Here is a 6,196-nt window from a genome sequence, read left to right on the forward strand (position 1 = left end):
ATATACCCCAGCGACTTAAGACTGGTTTTGTGGTCTAGGGTCACACACACACACACACACACGGAGCGGGGTCAGCGGATGCTGAGGTGCATAGTGCGAAGAGGTCACCAACTTTCTGCAGAGTCAATCACTACAGACCTCCAAACTTCATGTGGCCTTCAGACTGGCTCAAGAACAGTGCGCAGAGAGCTTCATGGAATGGGTTTCCATGGCTGAGCAGCTGCATCCAAGCCATACATCACCAAGTGCAATGCAAAGCGTCGGATGCAGTGGTGTAAAGCACGCCGCCACTGGACTCTAGAGCAGTGGAGACGCGTTCTCTGGAGTGACGAATGGCGCTTCTCCATCTGGCAATCTGATGGACGAGTCTGGGTTTGGCGGTTGCCAGGAGAATGGTACTTGTCTGACTGGATTGTGCCAAGTGTAAAGTTTGGTGTAGGGGGGATTATGGTGTGGGGTTGTTTTTCAGGAGCTGGGCTTGGCCCCTTAATTCCAGTGAAAGGAACTCTGAATGCTTCAGCATACCAAGACATTTTGGACAATTCCATCCTCCCAACTTTGTGGGAACAGTTTGGAGCTGGCCCCTTCCTCTTCCAACATGACTGTGCACCAGTGCACAAAGCAAGGTCCATAAAGACATGGATGACACAGTCTGGTGTGGATGAACTTGACTGGCCTGCACAGAGTCCTGACCTCAACCCAATAGAACACCTTTGGGATGAATTAGAGCGGAGACTGAGAGCCAGGCCTTCTCGTCCAACATCAGTGTGTGACCCCACAAATGCGCTTTTTGAAAAATGGTCAAAAATTCCCATAAACACACTCCTAAACCTTGTGGACCGCCTTCCCAGAAGAGTTGAAGCTGTTATAGCTGCAAAGGGTGGACCGATGTCATATTGAACCCTATGGATTAGGAATGGGATGTCACTTAAGTTCATATGCGAGTCAAGGCAGGTGAGCGAATACTTTTGGCAATATAGTGTGTGTATATATAAATATATATATATTTAAACAATTTAATTAATTACTTAATTAATTACAGTTTGCCTTTTGTGTAGTGCAGATATTCTGAACTGTCTTGGATCTGACTAATGGCAATGTGATATATAAATAGACAACTACATATGTCAGAAACAATCACCGGCCATCCTTCAAAGTGTTTGCGTAATGTTTCTAATAATATCTAGTGGGTTTAAATCAGAATAAATGCCGTTTTTGGAGATTCAGCTTTAACTTTATGACACTGAAAGAATTTAAAAGAAATCGCTTGTTTATTATCTAGATCCATATATGTACATGTTTTCTTTTTAAAGCGAAATGCTATCACGTACAAACAAAAAAGCTGAACTGGCTTAAACTGGATGAAGTGAAATGTCCTCCGTGCCCTATCACTACACCATACGTGTCACAAACCAGAACATACTGGTTCAGCAGTAAGAAGCGGTCCAGAGACAGTCACTTCTTGTTTTTGTTTTGATATGAAATCATTCACTGTACTGTTGGCCCTTGATAATGAATCTGTTTTTTTGACCCACTGTTCAATTCTTTAAATTCCAGAAGGGTTGAAGGAAACATCTTTTCTTAAGTGGATCACGTTACAGCAGTTTCCTGCTGTGTTCCCAACATTTCCAGGTCAAACACATTCACAATAAAGACGGCCGCTGGTTCGGCCGAGGAGACGGGAATTCGATCACAAACTACAAGGACAAAACAGGATATTGATGACAAAGTGCTTTCCTATGTCACTGAATGGTGATATGTATGACAAATGAACTTAAATTAACTTCATTTGACACAAAAACACAAAGAAGCACATAAACACATACGAGATAAACATCATTTGGACTTTTGCTGTAGTATTTAGAAATAGCTTTATTTTCATTTTTTATTTTAAGTTCTACTAATATTATTGTTTTTATTAGTTTTCTTTTTTAGGATTTATATTTAGCTTTAGTAGACATAGATGAGTTTGTTTCTTCATCAGAACAGATTTAGAGAACTTCAGCATTACAGTACATCACTTGCTCACCAATGGATCCTCTGCAGTGAATGGGTGCCGTCAGACTGAGAGCTGATAAAAACATCACAATAATGTAGGTTTCTTACAAACAAAATTTTTCACTTCACACGGCAATAATTAATGGGCGGGAGTTGTGTGGATCACTTGTGAATTATTGCAATGTTTTTATCAGCTGTTTGAACTCTCATTTTGATGGCACCCATTCACTGCAGAGGATCCATTTCTTCAATTTCTTCAAATCTGTTCTGATGAAGAAACAAACTCGTCTGCATATTGAAAGGCCTGAGAGTGAGTACATTTTAGCACATTTTTTTTACCACACGAGACATTCACAGATGAAACATAACTGAAAACTCTATGCAATACAAAGGCATAAAATATAAGACATGCTTGGCTCTTATGAAACACTTTCTGTATTGCTGTCCAGGCGTTCTGCATATAGAAATACTGAAAACCAAAAAAAACGACTCATTGTATCCTTAACTAGAAATGTTAAAACGCATTCACAGAGGCCGACTGGAAAACAGCAGAGCTAGACAGCACAATGCACACAATATCCTGGAATAAAATAACACAATAACAAAACCGAGCGATAATCAGCAGGGAACTTTGACTCCCGGACCGACTGATTAAATTCCTCTGCTGTGACTCTATTGTACCATCTAGTTGAACTTCCGCAGCTGTGCTGCTAAAGTAATGAGCATTGTGGTCACTTGAAAAGCTCTATGCATCCAAATGGGGTTGAGGCTTCAACACAGGATACTTTGCCCTAGGTCAATTCTAGTGGATATTCATTTTTGGGGCTTTGATGTGCTCGTGCAGACTAAATAGCGAGTGACGTGGCTGACAGACGACAGAATTGTTAGGAATTTAGCCTAATGTTTTGTTCCATATTTGAGTTTTAGAAAATGTCTGGAAATGGTTATAATTGTTCAGAGCCGTCATTTAGAATTATTGAGCAGTGGCTCTGTTGCAAAATATAGTGAGCTGACTATGATATATGTTGCATCACACAACAGTTATCAAAGGTTATTACTATTGCATTCATTCAAACATTAACATAACATTGCAGGCTAACATATAAAAATAGAAGCAGTATATACAGTAATATACTACATAAAAAAAGAGTGTAATACAGCTTTAAATTTTGTTCTTGTTTCTGTTTTTTTTTTTTTTATTTTTTATTTTAACAATAGTTTTTAACAATAATTTATATACCAAAAAAATCATGTCAGACATTTAAAATATACACTACCAAATGTTTGTGAACAGTAATTTGAAAAGTCTCTTCTGCTAACAAAGCCTGAATTTATTTGATCAAAAGTACAGCAAAACAGTAAAATGTTTAATTATTTTTACTATTTTAAATAATAACTGTTTTCTATTTGAATATATTTTAAAATGTAATTTGTTCCTGTGATTTCAAAGCTGAATTTTTAGCATCATTACTCCAGTCACATGATCCTTCAGAAATCATTCTAATATTCTGATTTGCTGCTCAAAAAACATTTATTATTATTATTATTATTATTATTATTATTATGTTGAAAACAGCAGAGTAGAATTTTTTTCAGGTTTCTTTGAACAGCATTTATCTGAAATAGAAATATTTTATAACATTATAAATGGTCATTCTGGTCATTATAAATGGCTTTATCATCACTTTTGATCAATATATATATAATTTATTTATTTCAAAGAATCCTGGAAAGCATGTACTCAATTGTTTTAAATACTGAAAAAAATATATAAAAATAATAATTTCTTGAACAGCAAATCAGCATATTAGAATAATTTCTGAAGGATCATGTGACTGGAGTAATGATGCTAAAAATTTAGCTTTGATCACAGAAATATATTATATTTTAATATATATTTAAATAGAAAGCAGTTATTGTAAATAGCAAATATATTTCACAAAATTACTGCCTTTTTCTGGATTTTGTATCAAATAAATGCAGGCTTGGTTAAAAAAAAAAAAAAACTTTTAACTGGTAGTGTAATAAAGTAATAATACAACTTCTGCGTTCAAATATATTTTTCACAAAATTTATTTGAAACATTAAAGTAAACACAAAATTTAATATGCTTTCTATCGATACAAAATCAAGTTTGTAAATTTAATTTGATGAGGACACCAAAATAGGAGACCTTGTCTTTGGCCCATTTGTATTTATATTTAAATTTATATTTAAATTTAAATTTAAATTTAAATTTAAATTGTACTGTAATAAACTGTAATAAATTATTTCAATAATACATTTTAATGAAGTAGATCAGTGTAAAAAAAAATTGACAATATTACTTAGTATCTGTGTGTTTTTTGTATGCCTACTATAATATTGCATCATTACAAAGTCACATTGGATAAAAGTATCTTGCAAACATAAATCTAAAACTCTTGTGGCAAGCTCATTCCAATTAAACTCATCAGTCTCTTGTATAATATTTGCAAGGCACAGAGTTAATGTCTAGAGCGTTCCATTTGCTGTCTTAAAAGGTAGCTGCTTATTTGGACAGCAAAGGAGCTCCTTAGTTTTGGAACAGAGCCAGAGTCGGGCCGTGTGGCACAACCTCACTTCCTATATTCTCTGGCAGCCGGCGTACATCCGTCTTTGTGCCTTTTTTAAAAAAAAATTCTACCATATTTAGTGCTCCGATTAAAACAGTGGCTCTGAAAATAGTACCTTGGCGCCCTCCGAGTGTCTCCAGGAGGGTGTTTCCACGTCGTTAGGTGGTACGGGTGCACTGCTTCTGCACGTCCACGCCAGCGCCTCGTGCTCGGTACGCTGCGGAAAGATGGCTGAGAGAGATGAAAGGCCTCTAAATGACCCATGCAGCTATGAACTCGCTTCTAATTGCATTGTATTTCTTCAACCAGTGACTTATAAAAAGTAAACGAGTCAGTTTGACCTCTATTGTGATTTCTGTGGTTTTACAATTCATGACATTGTACTATTCACCCGGCATTTGGCAAAAAGGAGCCATAAAGATAAAAAGTCAGCCAAGACTATATTAAAACCAGACTATGTCCAGACACTGAGCCAAGGTTTGATGACAATCAGTCAAAACAGATCATAATGCATTTTTTTCTACAAAAACAAACATAAAATTCACTAAAATTGAGCCACATTTTCTATATTTTATATATAAGAAATAATAAATTGTACACATTTTCATTTATAGGTTTGTGGTAGTAAGATTTGTTTTATTTATTTATTTTACTTTTATTTAGCAAGGATGCATTAAATTGAAACAGTGACAGTGTATCTATACAATAACACACACACACAAAAAGTTTAATTTAAATTGATTTTCTGTTCATCAAGAAATCCTGGGGAAAGAAATACCACAACTCTTTTTATCACTTACAATATGAAATGTTTCTTGAGCAGTAAATCAGCATATTAGACTGATTTCTAAAGGATCATGTGACACTGAAGACTGGAATAGCAATGCTTAAAATTCAGCTTTGCTGGAATAAAATTAATTTTAAAACACATTCAAATAGAAAGCAGTTATTTTAAATTGTAAAAATATTTCACAAAATTACTGTTTTTATTGCATTTTTTATTCAATAAATGCAGCCCTGGTGAGCATAAGAGAGACCCCAAACTTTTGTATTGTAGTGTAGAATAAAAGTATATATAGTTCTGAAAAAGTTTCCATCCCAGTAAGTGATAACCACAAGGCAACGTTTACTGCAAAACATTTTTATTTTAAACCGACCGCAGAGTGTTTTACAGAGGAGCATTTGTACATAAATAGAGGTGCTGGAAAGCACAGCTGTTTGCTCATACAAAATTAAAAAAAGAACATATCATACATTATCTACACATGCCACTTCTTGAGGAGCGGCATTTAACAAGGATTGTCAGAAATCCATTTGCACGCTTTAAAGTCCGAGAGGAGTTGCATTTTTGCATGCAATCACTGAGGTACAGACACGTGACAGGCAAACGTTTGACTGGGTTCAATGTTATACGTTAACAGTGGAAACAAACGCAGTGTCTGCCAGGGATGTGTCGTATCATGTGCCTCTCTGTATTGCAATATTCTCCATCTCAAGTATTTCCAAGGCCTGAAATCTTACTTCATGGCACGTTTCATCTCAAAATAAGACTTTCATTCATGTCTTATGGATACCAACTGACCAATCAGCAGCTCTGAATATGA

This window comes from Labeo rohita, chromosome 19 (genome assembly GCF_022985175.1).
Source record: "Labeo rohita strain BAU-BD-2019 chromosome 19, IGBB_LRoh.1.0, whole genome shotgun sequence".
Classification (NCBI taxonomy): Eukaryota; Metazoa; Chordata; class Actinopteri; order Cypriniformes; family Cyprinidae; genus Labeo; species Labeo rohita.